Here is a 26,983-nt window from a genome sequence, read left to right as displayed (position 1 = left end):
TAACTTTTAAAATGTGCCTATCAGGCTGGAATTTACTTCAAAGGCATGTAATTAATGATCACAAAATAACTGTCAGGGTAGAAATGATGTTATAAAAATTTTTCACTTTTACCACAATCTCTGTATTGCTACAAAACAGAATACAGATTAACTTCAAATCAATATGCAGAAAATGCCCTGTGAAAAATATCTTTTGCAGCTGGATGTATTAGAAAAATGGGAAAAAGTAATTTCTATACTTAAATATCCCTTTTCTCCTTATTGATTTAGTTAACAGACTTTCAGATCTGCTTAGTTTTGAATTTCTATTAATTAAATTTCTTCTTCCCTGACTTAGATAAAAATCAGCTTATACCTATTGAGAATGATTGGATGTTATATTCTCTCTTGTTCCTGTGAAGTACTCCTAAATACCCACACAGCTACCCCTTTTATATTACTTCTTGTTCTTCTATGGTATAATGTCGAAAATAAATAAGTAAAATTTCTACAGTACATAGATTGAAATCTTCACTGGTGGCTGACCTTTTTGCAAGATGAATAGCAATTTATTTTCATACCCTGTTACTTATTTGTGATACTGGTGCAAACCTAGCCAGCTGTCAGCATCATTTCTGGTAGTGCAATAAAGGTTGTAATTGAAGAACACTCTTTACATAATGTAAGAGTTACAGTGAAAATCTAAGAAGAAGGGGAAGGAAATTAGGGTGTTTCTTTGTTTGGTTTTTTGTTTGGAAGGGAGAGCTTGTTTGGGTTTGGGGACTTTTTTTGATCGTTTTGGTTTGTTTTGTTTTGGGTAGTTTTCTTTTTTAAATTTATTCCTGGGGAAAACAAATATAAAGCATTGGATTTTTGTTGGCTAAGTCTGATGAATTCCTTTTATCAGGGTAATTTGAAACTAGTTCAAACATCAAGCATAAACTTCCTGCTACATTATCTTAAATAATGCTGAATTAGCTAATATTCACATACTGTAGCAGACAGAAAATGCAGAGGTGATTAAGAGTTCATCTCCTGCTTCTTGAACTATTTGCCCCCAAACTGGAATTTACACTTACACAGCAGGAAATATGCATCAACAATAAAGAGTTTATAGTAAGAAAAAAAAAAAAAAGGTTTTTCATGCAGAGAAAAATAATACAGATAATATTGGTTTGGGGTTTTTTTGCCTAAAAAAATAATGGGTTTTCCTTAGAGAAGAGGAATTTTCAATATTCATATTAAGTTCCATTCAGCACTGCTAAGATGAAGAGTTCTGGAAATTATGCCAGCTGTCTCAAAACATAGCAAAGTTCACAAATGTGAACAGATTTATGAAGTATCTGTATTAATAATCTTAAAAATTCTTCCCTCTTTTAGAGATTTAATGCATGTTAAATCATATGAGAAGTCAATAGGAGCTGGTGCAGACCTGTGTGCCTTTTAAAGTCTTTTCAAATATCTTTTATCAGCAAAATCTTGTTTGTGTGTTATGCATACATTGCATAATTTATTAACTCTTGCCTTTAAAACTTGAAAAATTTTAATGAGACAAGGTTTATCTTGAAACTGCTTTATGCATGCGCCTTTGAAGCAATTTTGCCATGAAGTTATTACATGTACTAACATAAAAGACAAAACATTTCTTGATAAATGAATCCCTTAACACCTAAAGGAATTTCCCTCTTTTTCCCTGTTCTTTCCCTCCTCCATTTCAAGTTATTCACAGTCTACTTCCTTTAATTAATCTAAATTGTTACAATTCTTCAAAAATAGCATGATTGAAAATGAATAGTAAGTCAGGGGACTTAACACAGCTTTTATCATGAGTGCTCTATGTTGTATTCTTAGTGGGCTTTTAGGAAGGGAATGGTAGAGATATTTTCAAGTCTGAGAAACAACCTTTCCTGTGAATAAATATAACGTGAGGGGACGGAGTTGTTCTGCAAAGCAAAATTACTTCTTAAGCTTCTGCCACCACGTGGAGAAGTAAAGAGATGTTTTTTCATTTCATTGTCAACTTTATTTGGGCTTCCAGAAGCCTTGACTCTCCTGGGCTTCCTTAGCTACTGCTGTATGCCTTTTTTTTCATAAGATATTGGTAGTTACTAACTAGAACCTCAAGATAAAAAGAAAGAGCATGTGTTAATTAACTGAGCACTACATAAGATCCAGGCTGGGGGAAAGGAGAGCTCTCCTGTTATAAGCTTGGATTTTCTTTATCTTATTTGCAGGTCAGAATGTGTTTTAATAAAGTATAAAGGCTCTATTATCAATCATAAACATTCACTGTGTAATTTTCATGGCACATTAAACCAAATATTCAGTAACCAAAATATTTAAGTATTGCTGAAAGAGGCTTAGAATGCTTAGAATCCTTTGTAGATGTATAACAAAGTTAGAGATTTTGAGAAATGCTAATGTGCAAAGTTTCATAAATGAAGCTTCATTTACCTCTAAATCTTATTCTTAGGACTGAATGAAAGAACAGATAGAGAATATTGAAGGCCTGTTCCAAAACTTTCAGTCCAGTCTAATATAAGAGGTGCTCATTTTTGTTGCTTATTCCACAAAGGGATCCTTTTACTGAATGAGTGAGTGCAGATGTGATGGTGGGGACAACAGAATAAGCATCTTGCTGCCAGATGCTAAAGCAGAAACGAACAACTGAATGTAGGCATATTCAGGAGGTCTACAGAGGGCAGGCTTTGACCTAAACACCCTTTAACCATGCACACTGCTAGACAAACAGCTTGGTCATGAAAGAGGACCTTGTGCTATAGAGGAAGAAGAGTACTTTCTTTGGGATATATCATCAGCTGTAGAACTTCTGTGTGAACACCATTCAGGTCTAGCAATTGATAATGAATCTTATTAGTTTCTCCTGTTCTACTGATACTGCCGAGAAATAACGATTCTGAATATTTATTTTTTTGTTACATAGATGACTGTTTAATAGCCCTTGATTAGCATGTTTTTCCATGAATTTTAAATAGGTACTGTTTGGTTCCATTTATATTTTTGGTGACTGTATCATTCTTTGCCAAAGACAGTTTAGTTACCTCCTTTTTGTTTGTACAGAATGTCTCTGCAGTAATTCTCTTGCTATGTTCCCCTGGACATGTCATGTCTGCATGACGCCTGAAAAAATTACCTGCTTTAGCTGATCCTCTAATGTTCTGTAAAAATACCCTTAATTTTGATGTAGTTCACACATTTACTTGGAATCATTACTAGATGGACATTATTGCTTTGGCAAAAATATTTAATTTGAATACTGTACAATCACTCTTAGGTTTTTCATTAGCATATCTTCATGCAGAGCTTAAGCAAGAAATGTTTTGCCACTTCTGAATTCTCTTATTAGCTGCTCCTAGCATACAAGTTTAGGATGCCTCAAGTGTTAATCTCTGCATTACATTCTTTCCTAACCCTGTTTGCTGGTTTTGGCTGGAGTAGAGTTAATTTCCTTCCCAGGGCCTGCTATGAGGCTGTGTTTTGGATTTGTGCTGAACACAGGGTTGATAATACAGAGATGTTTTTGCTGTTGCTGAGCAGGGCTTACACAGAGCCAAGGCCTTTTCTGCTTTTTGTGTCGGCCATGCTGGTGATGAAGCTGAGGGGGCCTGGGATGGTGGGAGGAGACACAGCCAGGACAGGTGACCCCAAATGACCAAAGGGATATTCCAGACCATGTGACATCATGCTCAGTATATAAAGAGGGGGGAAGGAGGAAGCAGGGGAAATTTGGAGTGATGGAGTTTGTCTTCCCATGTCACCGTTGGGCATGATGAGGCCTTGCTCTCCTGGAGATGGCTGAATACCTGTCTGCCCAGGGGAAGCAGTGAATTAATGACTTGTTTTTCTTTTCTTGTGTGCATTGCTTTTGCTTTCCCTATTAAACTCTCTTTATCACAACCCATGAGTTTTCTTGCTTTTACCCTTCTGGATTTTCTCCCTGATCCTTCTTGTGGGGAGTGAGTGAGTGGCTGCCTGGGCTGAAACCACAACAAGCACTTGCCTCTAAAATATATGTGCCTTGGATTTCACTGAATGCACATCTAATTTCAGTCTAATTACTTCTTCTTCCATCATATAATTAAGTTAATTTTGTGATTTGATTATATCAAGTGCCAGAGAGGTTGAACCCCCAAAAAAAAAAAAAAAAAAAAAAAAGCAAAATTTTTCTCAGCACCCAGCCTACTAAAAAAACCCCTCCATTTTTCGTGGTAAAAAGGTGGTAAAGCCCATTTTACAGGCTAATTTGTTCTCCCTTTCCTTCTCCTCGCTTTCCAGCAATCCCTGTAGCAGGCAGTGAGGTGCCATCCAGCCGGGCACCAGCAGGTGTCTCCCCTATACGCGGACTGCGATTCCATGGTCCGAGATGCACGTACATATCCACGTCGATAGGGATTGTCGTGTGGGGAGTGCAGAAGGGGCACATACACCGTGAGCTTCATTTCTGTAAGGCTAGAAATACAGATAAATAAAATGTAATTTCATAAAATTCAAGTTTTCCCGAGTCTTTTCAAAACACCATAGCAGAAATTTTGGGGAAATAGCTTTTTCATAGCTTTTTGCTGAGTATGTACTACAGTAGTTATGCCCTAGAAAAAGCCTCAACCAGCATGGCTGAGATAGCCTTTAGTAGTAAATATTCTGTAGTATTTCTCAATGTAGTTCTTACTATTGGAAGAGTTAGTAATGTGACAGACCAGGATGGGGCTTTCACATTTCCATAAAGCTTATTTTTTTATTTAATGAATCTATTCTATTGAACAGGTTTGACAGCAGCAATATTCATTAGAATGGCAAAAAAAATGGGGTTTTAATTAAAAGTAATTTATTAACAAACTTGTTTTATCTTGTTTCCAAATTATTGTTAAAACATAAACCCCAACTCATTCGCAAATTTTATACAATAAATAATTAAAAGATTCACTGGCTTTAAAGTTTTGTAGATCCACTTCTGACTAAAATTTTACCCATCACTACCCTCGGAGTTCTGTCTTGAATTTTGTATATGAAACACACCTGGATTTCTGAAAACCCAGGAGAGAAAATGGTTATGCTTTCTGAGATCCTGGAAACGGAGAATTTGGCTGGCTACAAAGGCCATGGGAAGAAGTGTTGCTAGCAAAATCTGAAGGAATAACATCTGCATACAGCCCCCAAGAGCAGAGGGAAGCATGTAACTTGAGCAGGCTTGGAAATTGTAAACTGATTTGATTAGCATGGGAGGAAATACGGGACAAAAATATGGGAAGGAAGTGCTGAAGAGTGAGGGGAGATTTATGAGCTCACAAGAGGGCTGGTGAGAAGGAAGTCTGAAGTGGAAAAGTTTGTGTGGGGAGGTGCTGGAATGAGGATGAGAAAAAGGGCATAATAGAGGACAGGTAGGACAGGAAATGCTGGGGTACTTAAGACCCGGTTCAATAGAACAAGGAAAGGATTGGGATTTGGGGCCCAAATGGTATGAGACCAAGAGATGGATTTGTATATTCACTACCTCAGTGCCTTCTTTTTTAATATAAGAATTTAAATAATTATTTTAGCTTTATATAAAGCCTCTGTATAAAAGGCTTCAGAGTCTGCAATGGGGTAGCTGGACATAAGTTCATACAGGCAAAGCCCTGAGATATTATACCCAAATAACTTAATGTGAAGTGTGGATAAGGATATACAACCTCCATTGTAAACCTCAGAGCCACATTCACCATCGGCATGATCTTATAAACATCTTATAAAAAAACACAATCCTTGAAGCACCTGATATATTTACTTTGTCTCAGACTCGCAATAATGGAGAACTCTCAGTATTTTGTGGCTTCTTTTAAAAGTGAACAGAGTGCATTCTAATCATGCCCAACAAAGCACTGAAAGCAACAGTAAATATTGAGAGTTTGCTGAAGAGTGCAGCCTCAGAAGAAGAAAATCTCTGTTAAATTCAAATTGGTGCACTATTTCAGTTCAAAAAATGTTTCCATGCAAACCCAAGAATATTTATATTTTGACAGCTAAAGTATTTTTTTCCTCAGAGTAATCCTTTTAATTTTTAGCTGCACTATTTTTTAAAAATAGAACTTTTTCTAAAACAGTTATTGAACACTTCAAGATAAAGAAATTATTTTGGGTCAGAAAGCTTCCCACCACCCTTCAAAAAGGCTTCTGACTTTTTTGTTCTGGCTACTGAAGTAAAAATACCAGTATTTGCAAATATATAGAAAGAGAAGACAGTTGGTAGCAAACCCACATGCTCTGGGAATAGTTTAAAGCATCTCTCCATCTTCCACCCCTGCCCACCAGCCTTCTCATCCTTATATCAACACCAAAACAAAGAAAAAACAAACAAGCTGTTACAAGTTCTGAAATTATCTAAGATCCCCATGTCTGCTCCAAAAATAACTTGTATATTTGGTTGCAGAGATAGTAAGTGACTTCTAACAAACCATCTGTGAGGACACAGCAGGAACAGGACAGCAAGGAATGGAGCAAGGCCATTCACAGCATCCAGGAAGGGAAGGAGATGAAGCCAGAGACAAGATATATTTTCTGCCTGAGAGACTCACACAGGAGAAAAGCTAGGCATAGAACAGCCCAGAGACCCTCTAAGATGCAGGGGTAGAGATCATAGGCTGAGCTTAAATGGGGCTCCTCAGCTCATAATCCAAGCATCCCAGGTGAGGCTAGTCAGGGACAGTAAATCCCATTAGCATCCTCAGGGCTCTGACATTATTCTGCAACAGATTAATTGTGATTAATCATATGCTTTTTTAAGAAGCTCAGAGCACATGACTATTTCATGTGTTAATTTAAATAAGAGTGAAAGAGGTTAATGTTTCTTACTTAAAATTTGTGACCTGCTAAAAGTATGCGTAAGTCATGTGCCTAAAGTCAAATCTAGTGATTTTTTATTTAATCAGTTTTGGGACTGAACCCTCAGCTAGGCTGTCAAGTGCAAGATATTAAAATGCATTGGAGCCTTTTGGAGTAAACAGATTATTTGAAAATTCCATAAGGGTATATTAAAAGAGTGGATTGTTTAGCCCTTTAAAAGTTAGTCTGGCCACTCTATGCATGCATAGGATTGGATTAGTAAAGCTTTGTTTAAGTGTCTGCAAACAAAGGGATACCACAAAGCAAATATAAAATGCTTAAGCACCCTATATCCTTTAGGAGTTCATTTTATAAGCAGTTTTGAAACACTTAACCAGCAACCTCCCTGAATCCCTCAAGAGCTAAATATCACTAAAAATTGGCCAGCGGTGTATCAAATTGGCCAAAGTGTATCAATGTAATGATCAGAGGTTACTTTGAAATACAGACTTATTTTCTTTAGACATTTCTGTCCCTTTCTATCTTTACTTAAATGCAAGATGATTTTCAAAGTATTGCCAATAAGAAAATACTTCACTGTTCTAAACATTAAGAACCTTCCTGGAAACTTGTCAAAGAACCCTCATAAAAGTGTTGCTTTTCTCTTTTACTTCACATTAGTGCAGTTTCAGGTCTCAGATTAAGCTCATAAACTATAATCATATATTATTTCTTTATAGTTGCCAGTGTTCAAGGCCAAAAGAAGCAGGGAAGATACTTCTTTGTTTTTCTGTTTTACTTTATGGAAGGGGTTTTTTTGGTCCTGTCTTTTCTGTTTGCCTTTTTTTCCAGTCCAAATCTCTTGACTGGGTTGAATACATGATCCAAATAACAGCTTATTTATCATGCTGTTTGGTGATGGATGCTTGGTGATTGCCTCATATTCTTTTCCGACTGTAAAACTGAATTAGATTCTACACCGTGCAAATGTACACAATGCACATTGTAACGGCAGCTGGTGGAGAGCTGCTGTAGCTAATTCTGGGTCTTTTTCCAGTTACAACTTCTGTTTCTTGTCTTCTGTGTTCCGTTTTCTGCCACCCCTCCTCCCAACCAGCACCTTAAAGAATATGTAAAAAGTATCAGGCAAGGGCAACAGCTGGTCCAATTTTCTGTCCACAGATATTCATAGTCTCTGATTGGAGTCATGGTCCCCTAAAAGCCCCATTTACACAGCAGAAGAAAAAAAAATCACTGTACTTTTTTCATCACAAAATATTAAACAGTATAGAAAATAGGCTCATGTAGTTCCTGTTCAAAAGGCGGTCCTTCTTAAAATAATAAAATTCTTCAAAACATTAATGCATACACGTGCAAACACAGTATAAGCATATAGCAGCCTGACTTTGATAACTTTTCCACATAACTGTATTTTCTTGGAAGGAATGATCTGCTGTCTATTTGTAACTAAAAGAGGTTTAAACTTAGAAGTACTGTTATTATTGGTTTTAAACACCAAAGGTGTTCTTTATAGTTACGGAAATTTGTTGTACAGTAAGGAACTGCAAGACTAGCAGTCCCGTGAAGTTTGTGCATGGAACATAAAGGAATACAAAAAAAGTAACTTCAATCCATCCTCTTTTTGTTTTGTTTTTTTTAGATTTGTCTCTGCTTTCTTTGTAGATTGCTGTTTGGAGGGGTTTTTAAGGTTCAAGGTTCCTTTTAAGATTCCTTTGTCTCTAAGCAAAGGGACATGGGGTATTAGTTTTAGACCTTGGATTGTTTTCTCATTTCTGTCTGAGCCTATCCATGCAGGTTCCATTTTTCGATTTCCCAGTGTAATACCACCCCATGTAAGCCTACTGTTGGTCAATATATGGCAGCACATGCCTTGAGGTGGCTACATAAGTCAAGGGCATTTTGCATGGTGACTAACCACGATTGGTTTACTGGTTAATGGTGTAACTGTTAAATAGATTCTCTCTTTTTAGCTGCCAGTTTCTTACAGTTATTGAGACAGCAGCTGAACTGCTTTTCCCATTCTCCTTGGTGAATTGTCACTTTATTTAAACTGCAAAAATGGTATGTATTTCTGAAATTCTGTGATATGTCATATGTCTTCTTCACTGCAGATCTAAGGATAGGTTTTACTTTATCCCCACATTCATCATTAGTGTAAAGAAGTGCTTCAAGAACACTTTTTAATGCCTAAGGTTTTTAAACCTTAGTTCATTTCCCTCTGTAACAGCTTATTTTCTGCCTATGCACTTTCTCATATACTATAGAATACAGAAATTTTGCCCGTATCTCCATTCTGAATAACCTCTCTTGGTGGCCTTTTTAATTTTAAGAGATATATATTTACAGTTTGCAGTTGGGATTAACTATATTTTTTTTAAACATACAAAATACAATTTTTTCTACAACTTTGAACATTAAAAAAGTTTTGGCTTAAAAGAAATCCTCCAAAATAGGCAACAACATTTTTTTGTAGAGATAATTTTGCCTTCCTTAATACAAGAATAATAAAAAGAACTGAAATATGAATTTGAATCTGTAACTCTTACACTCTTAGTTTTCTGAGGCCATCTCTTGCTGTACAGCCCTGGATCTTCCATGCAGTACCATGCTCCTCAGTGTGTTTTTTTCCTTTTGTAATCTCTTTTCATCCCTGAGATACAAGAGCTTCTGACACAGTCACCTTTACCAGCTTTGTGATCATTCCCCTACCCACTGGGAATTTTGCAGTGCTGCACTCTGACTGCTTTGGTTCCGTGTTATAGAAAATCTTGTGTGAAATGAATGTGTTAAACTTGAGACTCCAGCCTACATATCCTGTTTTCTACAGTTTCCAATACCTCCATTTTCTGACAAAATAACCTTTTATTTCATTATCTCTGTGTTTGTAACTCTTATAAGGAAAATATACATGTTGACTATTAGATTAACAATCATACGTCATTCAAACATTTCAGGAAAGAAAACATTTAGTAAAAACTTGTTCAAGAGGCAGAGGTAGGTTTAGATTCAAATGTAATGATCGCACTGATTTTCTTGTGTTATCACATCAGTCCTCTTTTACAGCATCATACTGAACATGATACCAATTGGTGTGTCGATGGTTTTAATTTCCTGCCCTCTATCACCCGGTGGTCACTTTTCATCACATTCATTGTTTGGTAACTTCACCAGTACCGAGTTTCCTGATGTAATAAATGAATTGGTTTCAGGGTGTTGGTTATTACTGTTTAAATGAGATATAAAAGAGGGGAGTTGAGGGTGGAATAGATGGACATGTTAATTGAAGGGAAGTTGTAAGACTGTACGGGTGTAATGCTGGAATGTAACCACTGGATGGGGATCTAACAAGGACCCAATGGGTTTAATAGAAGGAACTTTCTAGTGCATTGCTTCGTAGGGTACAAGGGATGAGGATGATGCCCTAGACTGTGATTGGAGAACGAGCCAACCAATGAAGTGGACTTGTTTGAAAATGATTGGTTAGGAATGCACAGAGGTATAGACCAACCAGCGAACAGGAAAGGGACCAATCAGCACGAGGATTAAGAAATGCACCAGTCCGGTGGCACCAAAGACTTTAAAAGCTACCTGCACCCAGCGGGGGTCCTCCTGCAGAGCTTGGGGTCCAAGGGAGCACCCAGTGGGTCTCGCTGTCTTTTTTTGTGTATTGTTTTATTCTGGCTTGTTGTGCGGAGCCTGGGCTTATCCTGGGTTCCCGCTCTCAGCAGTTAATAAATAAACGAGTTGACTTTTCCTTTCAAAAGTCTCAGCCTCGTTCACAACACCTGATATTATATATCTTGGTTTCCGTGTAAGCTTCATAATGCCCAGACTTTCTTACTTTATGTGAAATAAATGGTGACTACACCAAGAACAAATCACAAGCTGAAAAAATTTACTAGTCTCATTTGTCTGGAACATTCCTCTCCCTGATCTCTTTATGATCTTCACAAATATTTGCAAAGGTAAAGCATGAAATCCAATGAAAGGGTTGGAGAGGATATGAAAAGAGAAAATTTGTCAGTTTAAAGCCTCACATCCAACAATATGCTGTAAGACGTCTGCACCATGTTTAAATTGAAAGCAAGAGAGCAAAACATTCAGAATGTAAAGATGATAAGGAACAAAACAGACTAGAAATGGGAGACAGCTGGAGACAGCAGTTCTGAAACTATAATCTTCCTTTAGTATATCTAAAACAGAGCAATCATTTCTCTTCCTTGACACTAGAAAAATATAACTCTGATTCACTGAAAACTCAGACTTTGTTCTGATCCTCTGTAGGTAGGTTTTAGTGACACTGTAACTACTGAGTGCATTAAAAATCAAATAGACAGTTATTCTGCATGCATTGTCCCAGGGTACTGGAGATAAACATCTCTGACCTATAAAAACTGAAAAGAACAAGGAATGTTATCTGCATTATAACAGGAATAATTAGTTAGAAATGTCATAGAAGTAGAGCATCCTTGTCAAACATAGGAAAAAAATTCGCCCAACTTGGCATTAGCTCATGTATTCCTGCTATTCTGATCATCTTTACATGAATCTAAACTTCTCTGAGTTGAGCAGAGTTATCCTGATGTATTCTATCATAAGTACATTTAAATGGGTCTATGTGAACCCAAAAATCCAGTCAGAAATGAGTTGGAAAGAAGACAGTGAGATGACCTATTTTTGGGAGGATTGTGCCAGAATCTCCAGACTGCAAAAAACACTCTTGATGGTTCAACATCATTGCAAAAGACATGGTAACTCAGGTCTAAATCTAAGGCAGCAGAGGCAGCAGCAGGAGGCATATTTGCTGAATATGAAGAGCAGATTCCATTCCCATGGATATGAAAATAGAAAGGAAACATGAAGAAGAAAGCTGTGGGGTATGCAGGTGGTATAAGGCAATTTACTCACTAAAATGAGAGACTGATCTTTCAGTATGTGCGAGAAATAAACTTATCAGGACATAATTTAACAAAAAGCATTAATCTTTAAATCTTCAGTTAAAAACATCATTACAATGTTATTCTACCAGAAAACCTTATTTAATAAAATCCCAAATGAGTGCACTTTTATTTTTTCTTATTGTATGTATTCTGAAGAATGGACGTTATGTTTCTGTCTTGCCTTGCTATAATTCTTCTATAAGCAGGAAAAAAAAGCACTTAAACCCAACAGTTCTATGCTCAGTTGCTAAAAAACAAATAAATAGATACTCTTGCTATAATTTTATAGCTACAAAAATGACAGGATATCACCCAGTGCTTATAGAAACCTGAGGGACTCTATAAACTTGAGGATATATACAGTATTTCTCCAGCTCCATCTCTCACTGAAGAACATCCCAGAGTTCCAGTTACTAGGCCACTTGAGGATTCTGCAAGTGCTATTGCTTTGAAAGCTATACTTCACAGTCCTTTATCTAGGGTGAGAAGTTACACGAGCAAAAAAAGCTTGCTGATTTACTTTGAGAACTCACCTTATTTGCCTAAACATTAGAGCCAAGCACCACCTAAGACTTCTGCATGAAACTGGCAGAAGCAATACAGGGAGTAGAGGTGACTAGTGTACTTTTGGTCTCAAATTTCCCTGTGTGTGGGTAACACAATAAAGCCAACAGGGGGAGTCAGTGGAGTCTACCTCTACTCATGTTTCTTCTGCGTTCCTTTAAGCACAGCTCAGTCATGGAAGTTCTCCATCCCTGGAAGTCCTGGCTAACTGGGGAGGTCCCACATGAGCGGGTTGGCCAACAAGAAGAGCCAGAAGGAGGATCCAGAGGACAACAGGTCTGCCAGCCTGACCTCAGTGCCCATCAAGGTTATGGAATAGATCTTGAGTGCAATCACTTGGCACATAGAGCAAAACAATGAGATTAGGCAAAGCCTGCACAGTTTTAGGAAAAGCAGGTTCTGCCTGGCCAACCTGATCTCCCTTTATGACTGGATGACCCACCTGGTGGATGTGGGGAAGGCTGCAGATGTGTCTACCTGGATTTCAGCAAAGCTTTTGACACTGTATCCCACAGCATATTCCTGGGAAAGCTGGCAGCCCATGCCTTGGACAGGTGTTCTTTTCACTGAGTTAAGAACTGGCTGGACAGCCAGCCCCAGAGAGTGGTGGTGAACAGTGCTGCACCCAGTTGGCGGCCAGTCACTGGTGGTGTCCCCCAGAGATCAGTGCTGGGGCCAGTCCTGTTTAATAAGATCTTTACTGATGATTTAGCTGAGGGGATCAAGTAAATACATGGACAACGCCAAGCTTGGTGGGAGTGATCTGCTGGGAGGCAGAAAGGCTCTGCAGAGGGATCTGGACAGGAAGGATGGATGGCCCAAGGCCAACTGCATGAGGTTTGACAAAGTCAAGTGCCAGGTCCTGCACTTTGGCCACAATAACCCTAGGCAGTGCTACCAGCTGGGGAAGAATGGCTGGAAAGTTGCCCAGTGGAAAAGGACCTGGGGGTGCTGGTCAACAGCAGCTGAACATGAGCCAGCAGTGTGCCCAGGTGGTCAAGAAGGCCAATGGGATCCTGGCCTGGACCAGGAACAGTGTGGCCAGAAGGACCCACACAGTGAGTCCCCCTGTACTCAGCACACCTCAACTGCTGTGTCCAGTTCTGGGAGGACATTGAGGGTCTGGAGTGCATCCAGAGAAGGGCAGTGGAGCTGGGGAACAGTCTGGAGCACAAGTCTGATGAGGAGCAGCTGAGGGAGCTAGGGGTGTTTAGCCTGGGAAAAATGAGGCTCAGTGGGGACCTTATCACTCTCTACGACTTCTGGAAAGGAGGTGGTGGCCAGGAGGGAGCTGACTCCAGGACAAAAGAACAAATCCTTAAACTGCACCAGGAAAGGTTCAGCCTGGACGGCATGAGGAATTTCTTCATGAAAAGAATTGCTAAGCATTGGAATTGATTGCCTGGGGAGATGGTGGAGTCACCATCCCTGGAAGTGTTCAAGAAATGACTGGGTATGGCACTCAGTGCCAGGGTCAAGTTGACAAAGTGGTGATCAGTCAAAGGTGGACTCAAAGACCTCAGGGTTTTTTTCCAATTTAAATGATTTTGTAATTCTGTAATTTAAATATATTTTAAAACTTTCTCCAATGGTTTTTACCAGTGGAGCAAGTATAAGGTACATAAAGGTCTGTGATGCCTTTAATTTTACTGATAACATATTAATTTTTTGCAAAATACTTCAAATGTTAAGTATCATTTGGAATACAGCCTCCTGGTCATAATATCCTTAGTTACCTTCAACATTTGGAGAAATTCCATTCATTTATGGTGTGTATGTGCCTATATATATATATTTCATCAAAATATTAATAATAATGTAAATTAAAAATAAGAGAAAGCCTAGTTGTTGTAGGATTAGATTTCTTTTAAATGTCTGGAAAATAACAAGAGCTAAAGTCTGTTTTTAAACCAATAGAAATTTTTAAAATTGGGCAATATCCCAGATATGTAGATTCTTTTTCTACTTAACTATTAAAACATCATTGAGGAAGTTGTTTAGAATTGGGCCTAAAGTCCAATAATCTTAAGCAAATAATAAGTAATTTTTTAAAAAAATCTAGATACTGATGCAGTTACAGACTTTGCTTCTTGGACTAATAGCTCTTTAGTTTTGCATGTTTTGTCTTTTGAGGTATTTTGGGTATTTGAGGTTATGTCTGAGGCAAGATTTTAGAATTGACACATTGTAATCTAGGCCCTTTCACATCTTGTGATGCAATCAGGATTATCAAGAAGTTTAATTTTCCTCTCCTGAGTTGCAGTTGAGCAGGTAAAAATTCATTAATACTATTATGTTAGGTACTGTTATTTAATTACTATGAGGCACAGCTATTGTGTTTTGAAGAGATTTTGGAATTAAGAATTTGGAATTAAGTGATGAGGAAATAAAACCAATTAAGACTAATGCAACAAGAAAAAAAAAAACAAACCAACCCACAAACATTTTCTTAGCTCTTTAAAAGAAGAAACAATATAAGTTGTCTCTAAATAATTCACATGTTGTGCCAGGCCAGCTTCTCAGAAAGCAACATTTCCATTTTCATTTACAAGTTTCCCCAAATGTTTCATTAAAATTCAAGGGCTGTGCTGGAAAATAAACTACTTTCAGGTATAGAAGTTTGGTGGCTGGGGTTTTTTTGAGTTTTAAACAGGTTACCTTCTTCCCTTATCTTCTTCAGCAGTTGGCACTTATAAATGACACAATTTTTTAAAACTGCTGAATTTCAAAATTCAGTTCACTAAATAAAGGCTGGTGAGATGTGACAGTGGCACATTCTATTCTCCCATGGCCTTTCCTCTACTGTTTTGCCTCCTCTAATGCTCAGTCTGTGGCCCTTCATTGCAGAGCCTGATTTTTCTGCTGATGAAGAGATAATGGACCCTCTGAGAAATAAGACACCATGTAATAATGGTCTGCCCTACAGAAGTAGTCCATTTTAATTTCATGGTTGTTGCATTATCTCACATGTTTTCTCACAAGACATTACAGCAGGATCACAATAATTCCACCATTGGTATGTACGTAAAGCAAAACTAGCTTTGAAAGTGTTATTCTTGGAAGTAGTTTCTTTCTCTAGGTTGTACAAAGCATAAATTTATAGTGATTGAATCTCCCATTTTGCTCCTCTTTTCAGGTACAAAAGCATTTTTATTCTACAGATGTATGTATGCTCAAAGCTAAATCTAAGGCTTTTGTTTCAGCATAACGAAGGGACTTGAGACCAAATACACAGTATACAGGGGCTAATATTCAATGGCAAATAATTTTGCACCAGTAACATTGAAAACAGAGGGATATTCATGAAAGAAAGAAAAAAAGAAACATAATTTTTAGTAAGTTTTTTTCTTAAGATGTATTAAATGTATTCCATTTCTTTCGTATTTTCAGGAATCCTGTCACAATTGGTTGATAAGGCCTTTTGTTTAGGTAATGCAGCTAATATTTTGAATATCCTTAATAAAAAAAAATCTGAAACTTTTAAAATAATCCATGTATTTTAATTATGCACACAAAATTATAACTTTCCTTAAAACACACATATTCCTACTACAGATGTAGGCCTAGGAAACTGTCATGAAATTTTTTTAAAGATAATTTTTGACATTTGCAGTATCTTGGTGGATGTTTTGTATTTCAACAAAGCTCTCAAACGAAAAGCTTTTTTGACAGTGAATGTGACTCCCCCGTGCATAAAACATCTTTTTCTGCATGTTTTGCTGTGGTAGAAAAATTTTGAATGGACTGGTGCATGATTTCACTTTAGTTAGTGACCAGTATCCTGGGTTATTAAAGTCTCAGGAAAAGAATAACAGCCAACAATAAAGCACCACCAAAACACCACCACAAATACTTAAAGTAACTCCTCAAAATTATAAGTTACCCAAAGCTCAATCTGCACATGCATGTGCCTCTGGCAGTGGTCAGGAGCAGATGCTTATCAACAATAGAACAATGTTCCCTGAGGATACGATGCCCATGTCAAAGGTTTTAAAGACGATGGACTTCCTAAATTTGAGTGGTAGACATATATTTCCTACTAGTTCTTGATAGACTTTCATGATTTTTTCCTACACATTTTAATCAAGGGGGTTTGATTTTCAAAGCTGTGAGCATCTACATGGCTGCACTGTATATTTGCTGTTCTAATCTACAACACTACTGACAATATTTTTAGCAATACCAGTTATGTGGAAAATATGCAAACACAGGTATATGGCATGATCTCAAAAAGAGACATTCTATGAGCAAAAGAAAAGGATATACCAATAATTTCACACTTAGTGTGGCAACTTACTAACCTGAAGGCAAAAATTTCATAACTGGGGTATACAAATAAATGGTGTAAGGACATTATTCCTCTTGTAGATTCCTTATGCTGTCCACTGGTTCAGCCTTTTGGCTGACTAACTAGGGTGACTTTTCCTAGTTAATGGCACAGTGGAGAGAGGAAAAAAAGGGCATGGAGCCTACTGATCATAAGCAACAAAAGGCTGTTATTTGAGTGATAAAGTCTTTTGGCCAGTTTTAAGATGGAAAGTTCATTGGTTTTGTTGTGTGGCTTTTTCATTTATTATAGTAAAAACCTCTACATTTTTTCAAGCATTGGTTTCTTTTATAACACTGATTTCTTTTATCAACACTCTCCACTCTAGGGCATTTACAGATCATAAAAGATATGAATTTTTTTTTTTTTTCCATTTCTCCTACTGCTTTGTGATCTAGTATCTACCAGAGGTTTAGCTGGTACAGGATATATTCTCATCCTCTTTTTATTTAAATTTTCCAGGTCTATTCAATGTCAGAATTCTCAAAAGATTAAAACGGCAAGACTTTTAAAGTATGTTTCAGTTATGACCACAAATCCCTCAGCCAGCGAAGGAGAAAAGGGGGATAAATTTGAAGCTAAGTCAGAAACCTGCCTTGAATGGTCGTTTTCTTCCTGGTTAATCTTTTGATGTAACAGTTGCATCAGAAGCAAAGGTCAAATCATGTTCCTGCTTGCTGATACTGGCTAGTCATCTGTCGGTGGGCCAGACATGCCACCTTCCCAGACACATCCTGTCCTCTCACTGTAGGCCTGAAGGAGAAGCTCAAGAAAGTTTTATCTTCTCATTCAAGCCAAGGAGAAGAAATTATTTAAAGTGCAGAATACACATTTTGACCTGCCTTGTAAAATGCATTTGAACAGATATGCTTCTTAAGAACTAGCCTTTCATAACACTCTTAAACTTTACATTTTCTGAGGATTTTAGGAACTTTCCAACAGTCTGCAACATGGAATCCTTACAACTTCTGCTAGAATGGGGGAGTTTTGAAGTGTCGTGGGCCAGTTACTTAAGTGACATTGAGACTGTTTTGTCCCCTTGTCAGGTATACAGGACTAGATTTCCTGTTAACATCCAGTAAAAACAGTGTAGTGGCCAAACATAAGGAAATAGCATCTAGTGAAAAATAACCCTGTGGTTCACTAGATCTCCACTTCCAAAGTACTTTCTGTGGCAGCTTAGTATATTAATATGTAAAAAAGCAAACAAACTAGCAGAAGTGAAAAAAGAAGATGAGAGTTGCTCATTGAGGAAATAAACTTTATGTAAAGAGGTACAATAGTCAAAATTGAAAGATAAATAAAAACAGGAGTCTCTACCCAGGACATTGCTGGTGTAATCATTCTACTTTTAAATACATGCTATATTTACCCACTGGAGGATCTATCCAAAGCTTATTGATTCAAAACTCATTTAGTCTCATTCCCCCTCCACGCACATATACTTTTCTCCCTTTCTGTGTACACTAGACAGAGATTTACAATAAACCAGACAATAATTCCTGGATCCATTTTTCTACATCCCATTCAGGTGTAATAGGATTTCAAATTAAGCCTTTACATTCATAACACCAATTGTTTATAAGCAAAAATTATAAGGTTTTCTTAGATCTTGCTTTGTTAACATCTTCTGAAATGCTTTAGTTTCATTTGATTTGATTAAGCCTAAATAATTCTACATAATCTGTACATTTTACCTATTCAGAGCACATCTGTACTCAGAGCTCCAGTTTTACAAGAGAACATCTTTCAGTCCTTCAACTCACTGAAATGGGTATAAAAAGTTATGACACCTCAATAAGATATAAAGGCACATAAGAGGAGTTGGAATGGTATCTGTCTTCCTGTAGACAGTAGCATAAATGTTTATCAGCAACATAATATAATTTTTTTTTTTTTTTGTGATAGTCTGTCAGTAAAATTGTAAAACCAACACCAAAGTTACTGTGATTAGGTGAACTAAAAAGGTCTAGATGACAGAAAATTTATGTGGTCTGACATGTCACTGGAAGGGCAGTGCCTCAATATTCTTTGTCTTGTACCACTCTTGAAAATTACAGGAGTTGGTTTCTTTAAAATATCACTATCAGAAATCGTAGTAGAGGTGTTTTTCCTGTTCCTACACTTACATCCACTTTTGTTTTATTCATTTGCTAAATTATTCCAGGGGGGTCAAAAGCCCTGAACACAATGTTCTCTTCAACCTGCAGAACCCAAACCCCTACCTCCAAGGAATATCTATAATTGCTGCAAGGAGGTGATCTTTATTTCTCCTGTTGTGGTTGTATCCCTTTGCATAAGAGAAATAGTTAAGTGGAGCATGAACGTCTAGGAAACTTTTCTGAGAACAGGTCTTACATTCCCCTCTCTCCTCAGTTCAGGTTTTGTGTTTCTTCCAGTGATTAATGCAAAAAACATTCCATCAGGAAAGTCTGGTATTCAAAAATCCTTACTCTCTCCCCCTTTCTCGTGTCTGGAGTGCTTTAATCAGATAGTCGTGATCAAGTTATGTTTGCTTGCCAATCCAAAGTGTTAACTGTATGTTCCCAATAGAAAAGTTTTGACTACTCATCATTTTGCTTAGTATAAAATTAATTTGTGAGAATTTTCCTCCAGGTAAGGACTATGAGTTTTAAATTTCTCCCCCAAAATCTGGATATTTTATTTTAGTCAATGTGTGGTCTTCAGATGGGCACAATATCTTCATCCTGAGATGCATTTTGAGAACTGGTGTTTCGAATTAACCATGCAGACAGCACTTAAGTATACTACAAATGAATATTTTCGTACCAGAGAGATACAGGTAGGATTTGTGTAGTCCCTTCTTTCTCTAAAATTACTGGTGGGACTGGTGTTTTCATGCTCTTTTCTTTTTAACTGGGTTGAAAGAAAAGAGCATGTAAAGGAAAGGGTGAGGGATTTTTACTGTGATATTAAACTGAAGATTAAACCAATGACAAGAGCTTTATGTTCTGTTTTGAAAAAAGTGAAATGTGTAACCAAACTTGTCATGCATTTTGAAGGGAACTCTCGAGTCTGGAGGAGGTTGCTCGAAATTTTACCTCCTAGTGTTTTGTGCTTTATCCATGAAGCTGGCAGCTTCATTGTTTCTGAAGAAAACTGACACAAAAGAAAGTTTTAACAAAATCAAAAGCAGTTGCTTAAAGCTGGGACCATGCCCAGTCTTCCCATACAGAATATTATAAGCATATGTTCAACCTTGTCCACGCTGTCTCCTCTTTCAGTCCTGCTCCCTCAGCCATAAGGAACATCAAATAAAACTTTGAATGGAGGAGGACTATAGACAAAATAATTTCTGAACTTATTGATGATGCAGAAAGACTTGTAAATGTTACTAGTAGTAAATTATTTTTATGACTAACATTTACCATAGAGTTTGTTCTTTCACTCATGAATGCTTTCAGATCAGTAACAAAAGCCAATGAATACTTACCATGCATAATTACCAAGGTATGGATTATTCCTGATAGTCACAATATGTTCCTTGTTCTACCAAATGAAAAAAGTATTATTCAATAAAAATGTGATGAATAAGCCAGTTCCTGTCTGATATTGTAGAAGTTTGCAATAAAATCCATCTATATGAGAAAATATTCATGAGTACTTTGCTGCTGACAGAGTGTGTGTGAGTTACGAATAACACAGCTCCAAGCTTCAAAGCAATCAAATCTGTCTCCAACACTCTGGTCAATTCTACGGTGTAAACATTATTTCAGTAAGAAGGCCTTAGAATCAGTGTCACCCCAGGTAATAAAATCTTAGTGATTCTGTGACTTGATTCAGTGCCTTAGCCAAAACCAAAAGACTGTCTGCTCCTCATCACACTTCTTAGGCATCCATAAGTTAACTAACAAGCACTAGTAATTTAAAGTGGAAGTGTTCCAAAAAGACCTCTTCACCTAATTGTGGTATAAAATGTAAAGACAAGGCTCGCACCTGCTCAGAGACTCCAAGGCCCCCAGTCAACATATCCAGGAATTGGCTCACTCATATGCAATATATGCCCACTTCTTCACTACATCCTGACATTATTAGCTTTCCACCCATAGAAATTCTGTAAGCTGGAAGTGCAGTGGGGCTTGGATAGACATTTCAATGGAAGAGGGGAACAGAGACCTGGAAAGACTCCAGTATATGACTGCAAGGCAGATGCTTGCCTATGTCTTTTTTCCTGTCATTGACAGGGCTGAGGACCTTATACATTCAGGAAAGAAGGAATGGAAAAACTCCATTTTGCAAGTAGAGACTAGAAAAACTAGCACTTTCAGCACAGCTATGTAGAGACAGCAATTGAACCTCTTTCTTGCAAATAATCTTAAATGTCTAAGTTATGAAGGAATACAACATGTACAACTGCCAATACATGTCACAGGCATTGTTTCCTTGAAACGTCTGTGGTTGGACATTAATAAACAGAACTGATGCCTTGAGAGGCCACATGAAAACAGAGACTAGACAAGAATAAGGGAATAAAGGTAGCTATTTATTTGGAAGGCCTTCAAAGGTATACCCTGGGGAGCCAGAGGCTACTGCTAAGATGGACCCCAAGATGGACGACAGGTCACGAGTTCTTCACACCTTTATAAGTTTGGTTAATTTGCATATCAGGGTTAATTCTCCAATTAAAGCTTCAGTTAATGATGTAATTTCCTCAAGCTTGCCCCTCCTTTTAGAGGCTTTGGTTTACATTTTGGGCTTAGGATGGTCTGAGTGTCCTTGGAGAGCAGGCCTGGAGAGGCTTTCTTATGTCTACCTAGCATGAGAGAGCGGAAGTTAACAGGCTATAGGAAACTTCAGAGTTACACACTAGGCAGTACAGGATTTGAAAAATATGAAAGTTAAAACCTAAGGCATCAGAACAGATTGAATAGTGTATTATTTTCATCAGGAATATTTTCATACACACACAAAAAAATATTCACCCAAGAAGCAGCACATATCACACATCCAGAAGAGCAGAACTCAGTACAGAGGTAAACTGTTGCATCAAAAAGGACCTTCCAAACAACTAAATGAAAACACTGTTCCAAATATGAGTGAACTAACTGTAGAATCTGTGCATCTAATTCTTGATTAAGCAAGATTCTTAGTCACTTATCTGGTTTTGAGATTACTGAAAGCAAAGGAGCAAACTTACATCCATAATTTTAAATTAATACTGTATAACTTCTTGAACAGAATCTTCTGAGCAAACTTCAGAAAATATAGACAAATTTTTCTGACACAATGGAAATTTTTAAAGCCACCTCTTTACTGATATCCACTTTAAAATCAAAAGATCAACGGGAACAAGGGAAGCAAATTCTTTAAAATGTTTAGATTAATCTAAGTAATGTTTTAAATTTTGATTATTGTAAAACCTATTTATAAAAACACAATTTGCTTGTATCCAGTCTGAGTTGTGCTTTTATATAAGAAGGGAATATAAACCTGGTGGAGTAAGCAAGAGTATCAAGTTCAGCTAATACACAGCATATGCAGTACTGTTTTTCTTTCAAACATTTTATTTAGTGTTTCATAAAGCAAGGACCCCACAGAAAACTAACCAAAGAATTGAAATACGAAGCTTCTTTCTCTCCAATACATTTTTGGTTTGTTTTTAAAGCAATTATATAAAGTGCTCTAATTGCTACTTTAGGAAGGGTTTAGCACTGCAAGATGCAGAGTACACCAAAGATATTTTGAGAGTTTTTAGAAAAATACACAGTGATGCCAGACTGTTACACCTATGGAGCATTTGGGTTTACATGGATTTTACCTCTTTCAGGCGGGGGGAAAAATAGAAGTCTGCAACTTTGGCAGTTTAGATTATGCATTCTATTTCATATAAATTTGTTACAGTAGTTAAGCAAAACAATGGTGCTTCTATTTTCAAGCCATGTTATTTTTTAACATCTACCCGGGCTGTCATGCAGGCAGCCTGCCTGCCTGCTCTGGGAGAAGGTTTCATATTCCAAAAGGCTTCCATCCCCCTACTCCCTAATGGTGAAAATAAATCAATTTCATCTGCTGGTAGTTTCATTTCTTCTTCCCCCTCCTCCCTTTTTTTTTTTCATTTCCCTCTCCTTCCTTTGTGGGCTCCTTTCCACAATGCCATATGGCAGCTGAAGGAAGGGTAGAGCAATGATCTGCATTTTCAGCTCTAACAAAAGATGCAATAGTGTCAAAGAGGCTCATGAATGCATGAGACATACAAGTATAGAGAAGTGCCTCCAGTCCTGTCAGGAAGGACTAAAGGGAAGCCTAATAAACCTGACATTGCTTTAGTGTAAAGAAAGGCAGCAGTGCTTCTCTCAGTAGTTCATCTCGCTCCCATCCATCTCCCCCCACCCCCCTCTCCTCTCTCACCCCTTTGGCTTCATGCCAAAATCCCATTAGCTCTATTAATGACATGTGGTTCAAAGTAAAAGCATGTGGCAGAACAAGAAAGGCACAAAATCAACCATCCTATCTATTCGGTTTTGATACATGTATCATGAGATAGAAGTATTTCAGTAGGGGCTGTGTCAACTTGGCTACATGAACAGCAAAGTGAAAAAATGCAACATGAGGCTGTAATCAGTTTCTCAGCTGTCCTAATTCATCTCCCTAAAGTCTTAACATATGAATAGTTGAAACTTAATTTTAAAACGCTGACAAAGTTTTCAGCATTTCTGTTCAAAGCACAGCTTGGGCTTTTTCTGCCCCTCACCCTCCCCAAGACTTCAAGCTGGCTAAATGCACTCCTCAGTGACTTTTTGTGGCAGAATGAATACACCCTGTACTACTGCAACCACTTAGGACTCCCTTAGTTAAACAAAAAAAAGGCATGACTGAATTCTGCTGTAAGGGTCAGAGAGAAATGGCATTTCAATATACAGAAGGTATTTCCTCCTGGAGTATGGTTAAGGGCTGCCTACGATAATTTCTGAATTATTTAGACTGAACATGTTTGTAACTTGATTTGCCTTCTCTAAAAGCAGGCATTTCTATAAGAAAGTAAAGGAATCTATTTTCAAACTGAAGTACATCCTAGCTTTGGCAAACGAGCAAGGCAATGTCTGTTATATTTATAAGGCAACACATTTTATTACAACAAAGTTGTAGAAAAGTACAGCAGTATTGATTGGCTAAATAATAAATATCCTGGTTTGTTCCTTTTGCCTCAAGATGCTTCTGTTTAGACCACAGAAAGTCAACAAACACTTAAATTTCATTCAGAAGTCAGAAAGATTTGCCAAAGTCTTAGTGCCATTTTAAATAATAATAATAATTTTTAAAAAGGAATATATTTTTAAAAGTACCTGAATCACTCCCAGAGATATAAATTCAATCTTTCAACATCTGCACATGCTTTTCTGATTAGCCGCAAATAACTCAGAAAGTAACTATTGACCTGTAGCTGTCTCTAGGGCAAAAGAGTAAAGTTGAGAGTTTCTATTGGATTTAGCTGCACTTAAGGTCGGGCTGGGTGTTCTGGTCATGGCAACCACCCTTTAAGCCCCTAACTGTCAGTCAGAGCAGAACTGCAACAAAATAAGTCAGCTATTCAACATTTCCTTTTCTCTTTAAGAATATCTGTTTACGGAGCTCATGTCCACTCAGTAGGGTGTGGATATTTTATCAGCAGAACAGTGTTTGGGGATGCTCAGGGATCCAGAAATCTGTCATCTGTTTTTTTATTTTTTTCCATTTTAACATTTGTATTGCTTTTAACTATGGGACTTGCACTATTTCAATTAAAAAAAAAAAAAAATCATGTTATGGCAAATCTAAGCACAATTTCAAACACAAAATAAAGCAAACATCCTCACCCAAGCCCAGAATCTTGGAAATGAAGTTATTTCATATTTTGATTTGAAGTACCATTAATCCCTGCAATTTTAAAGATGAAAGTAGCTTTGAGCTCTAGAATCATCAGTGCTCTTGTGTACATCAACCATACATTACTGATTTCCTCTTGAATTCCACCAAAATTTAGGCATCTCTTTGAAAATTAGCCCCATTTTCTTGTCTATATCCATCTATATCTATCATCTATATCTATATCTAATCTATATCTATACCTATCTATCTAGACTTCTTTGATGTAAAGATTGATCATCAGCTGTATCAGAAACTCAGGTCTTCCATGTTTGTGGATATAACTCAGTCAATAACAAATCTCGTGTGCACAGACTGTGGCAGCACATCCATTTTGGCACAAGGTTTGAGGCAACACTCCTGGCTTTACATGTTTGCAACTCTGTGGGCACATCAGTCAGAGTGACTCACTGTCTTCAAACTAGAAATTTCTATACTCATCCTAGTGAACTCGCCTGTGGTTTGGGATTAACCCATACCTTCCTTCATAGTGTGCTATGTTCTATATGAAGCTAAATGAGGTATTTTGGGAAATGTCTATGTCCATTTTTCAAGAGCACAAGGGATAACTGTTACTTCCCTTTCCTTTCACCAAACAATATAATTGAGGCATGTTATTTGTGTTTAGACATTAATATGCAGAAAAATGTAATCTTCAGGGTTTTTTTTTTTTATGAGCACTAGTTAGAACTGAAAATATTTACCTGGAGAAGTAGACAATCTCTTGACCTACCAAACGCATGCTATCACCACCACAGCAACATGTCTTTTGGATTAGAGGTATTGTTTTAACACCTCAAATGCCAGGGCTACTTGTGTAAACCCGAAAGACATTAACTACAAGAGAAAACAGATTCAACATTTCCCTGATGATCTGGATAGTGATAACTCAAGTGCTTCATCCAAGTGACATCCAAGCACCCTCTTTTTTCTTTTTTAGCTTTTCTCAATGCCTCAAGTCTTCAGATTTGGTCCCAGCAGGTAAAATGCTTTCTGCCAAGCTGCAGCAGGGAAGTATGAAATATCTCCTACCTCATTGAGTGGATTAGCTAAGATACACCGGGGCTTGAGCATAAAGTGATTTAAAAGAGAGGTTCATTCCCTGGTCTAACAGCCACATGATGGGAACTATCAGCAAAAGCACAAGATGGGGCAAATCACAGGGAGTTAAGTTTTGAATTAGTAGAACTTTCTTTCAATATGTTTTCCCTCCTCTCAGTCTTAATTTATCGACCATGCTTGAAATTTTAAGTATGACACCACAGGTCTATCTGGCTGTAGCAATTTTTTTCCTAGCTGTTAACAGATCCATTTCTACTAAAATTCTATTACTCCTGGCTATTTCTCTCAGGAATTGTAACAATTCCTCTGGAAACAGATCAGCAGCTTTGGTATAATCTTACTCCATGTAACTGGAACAAGGTGTGCTTCTAGTAAATCCTGCTACTAGATGTGACAAGAATAAAAAACTTCTTTTCATTTCCTCCCTGCCACCCAGACAGGTAGTAATGAAAGACATTTTGAAGTTTTCTGATTCCAGATGCAGCGTTAATTGCCAGACATCAGTGAGAGAATGCAGCTAGTGTTATAAGCATTATTCCCTACAGCTTTGACATTAAGCAGAGACAGCACAGGAGGGGTCATTTCTCATGTGTGAGGTTTACAAATAAAGGAAGTTAATGTGGAATAAACATATAGATTCCAACAGATTAATTTAAAAGGCATTTTCATTATCTTTGATGTTTATGAAACAGACCTTGTGTTTAGATAAATTAAAACCAGGGTATATACTATAAATTATACAGATAGACTTGAAATGTTATGCATACAGAACTGAAAGAAAAATTTACATGGGCTCCATAATTTTGTCTCAAAATCCCTAATGCCACATTTTTTTCTTTTTATATATTTAGGTGGATTCAGTCTTGCTCAATACACATGTGGTTATGCATAAAATTAAAATTAAATGCCTCATTCTGTTAGTGGAATGTTATGAAATATTTTTGAAGTTACTTGAATTTGGCATGGCCTTTTATTTTTTTTAATCTTTGGACTGAAAACAAACATTTGTTCTGAGCATCTGACATTCAAATGTTTAATATTCAGTTTGGTTTTTTAAATGTGACTGTTCATATAGGCTATGTAAAATGTTGTTTTCCTTTGATTACAGGAGTAAGAATTAGAGTAAGAAGATAAAGTAATTTGGGGTCTCAATCTGTGTTGTCAGGCAGCAGCTCTAGAGCAGTAATACATCTTAAGGAACATGAAGAATTTCAATTCTGATCTGTGAGGAACTTGCTGTCAGGCAAAAATTCATAGGTACAAATTCTGAAGCTATATTATGTGCAGAATTTAATTTTCCCTGATGTTCCGGCTTGGTCAAATTTAGAAATATATCCTCTGAGAGAGGGCATAACCACCCCTCCCCCACCAGGTTTGGGAAAAATAAATTTTCCTCGAAGGAAAGGGAAAG

The 26,983-nt window shown here is 37.3% G+C and overlaps 1 long non-coding RNA gene across 1 annotated transcript; it reads right to left on the bottom strand.

The window, feature by feature from the left end:
* Positions 1-4,065: 4,065 nt before the first annotated feature.
* On the bottom strand, positions 4,066-24,476 carry LOC108447961. The gene is made up of 2 exons (XR_001863694.1): positions 23,952-24,476; positions 4,066-4,449 (listed from the first exon to the last, which is right to left on the bottom strand). It is a non-coding gene; the product is annotated as an uncharacterized LOC108447961 (long non-coding RNA).
* Positions 24,477-26,983: the final 2,507 nt, after the last annotated feature.

Source organism: Corvus brachyrhynchos, unplaced genomic scaffold (genome assembly GCF_000691975.1).
Source record: "Corvus brachyrhynchos isolate BGI_N302 unplaced genomic scaffold, ASM69197v1 scaffold147, whole genome shotgun sequence".
In the NCBI taxonomy this organism is placed as follows: domain Eukaryota; kingdom Metazoa; phylum Chordata; class Aves; order Passeriformes; family Corvidae; genus Corvus; species Corvus brachyrhynchos.
This window is presented reverse-complemented; position numbering and strand designations above follow the sequence as displayed.